Source organism: Propithecus coquereli, unplaced genomic scaffold, assembly GCF_000956105.1.
Source record: "Propithecus coquereli isolate 6110/MARCELLA unplaced genomic scaffold, Pcoq_1.0 Scaffold34, whole genome shotgun sequence".
Classification (NCBI taxonomy): domain Eukaryota; kingdom Metazoa; phylum Chordata; class Mammalia; order Primates; family Indriidae; genus Propithecus; species Propithecus coquereli.
This window is the reverse complement of record NW_012149063.1, coordinates 75,369-76,186: the sequence shown is the minus strand read 5'-3', so window position 1 is coordinate 76,186 and position 818 is coordinate 75,369.

Here is an 818-nt window from a genome sequence, read left to right as displayed (position 1 = left end):
CACATTTTATTTATCTGTTCATCTGTTGATAGCCACTTAAGTTGATTCCAATATCACGGTATCTTGGATATTGTGAATACTGTTGCAGTACACATGGGAGTGCAGAAATCTCTTTGATTTACTGATTTCCTTTCCTTGGATATATATCCAGTGGTAAGATTGCTGAATCATATGGTAGCTCTATTTTTAATTTTTTGAGGAGGTTCCATACTGCTTTCCGTAATGGCTGTAGTACTTTACATACTCACCAATGGTGTATAAGAGTTCCCATTTCTCCACATCATGCTAGCATTTGTGGGGGTTTTTTTTGTCTTTTTTTATTAATAGCCATTTGAATTGGGATGAAGCGATATCTCATTTTGGTTTTGATTTGCATTGCCCTGATGATTAGTGATGTTGAACATTTTTCATATACTTCTTGCACATTTCTATGTCTTCTTTTGAGATATGAGTAATCAGGCCCTCTGCCCATTTTTAATTGGATTATTTGGCCTTTTGCTATTGAGCTCCTAATATATTCTGGATATTAATTGCTTGTCAGATGCATAGTTTGCAAATATTTTCTTTCCTTCTGTAGGTTGTCTCTTTACTCTGTTGATTGTTTCCTTTGTTGTGCAGAAGGTTTTCAGTCTGATGTAATCTCATTTGTCTGTTTTTGCTTTTATTGCCTGTGCTTTGAGTTTCTATCTGAAAAATTCTCCTCCAGATCAATGTTGTGAAGCATTTCTCCTATGTTTTCTTGGAGTAGTTCTGTAGTTTGGGGTTTTACCTTTAAGTCTTTAATCCATTTTGAGTTGATTTTTGTATGTGATGAGAGA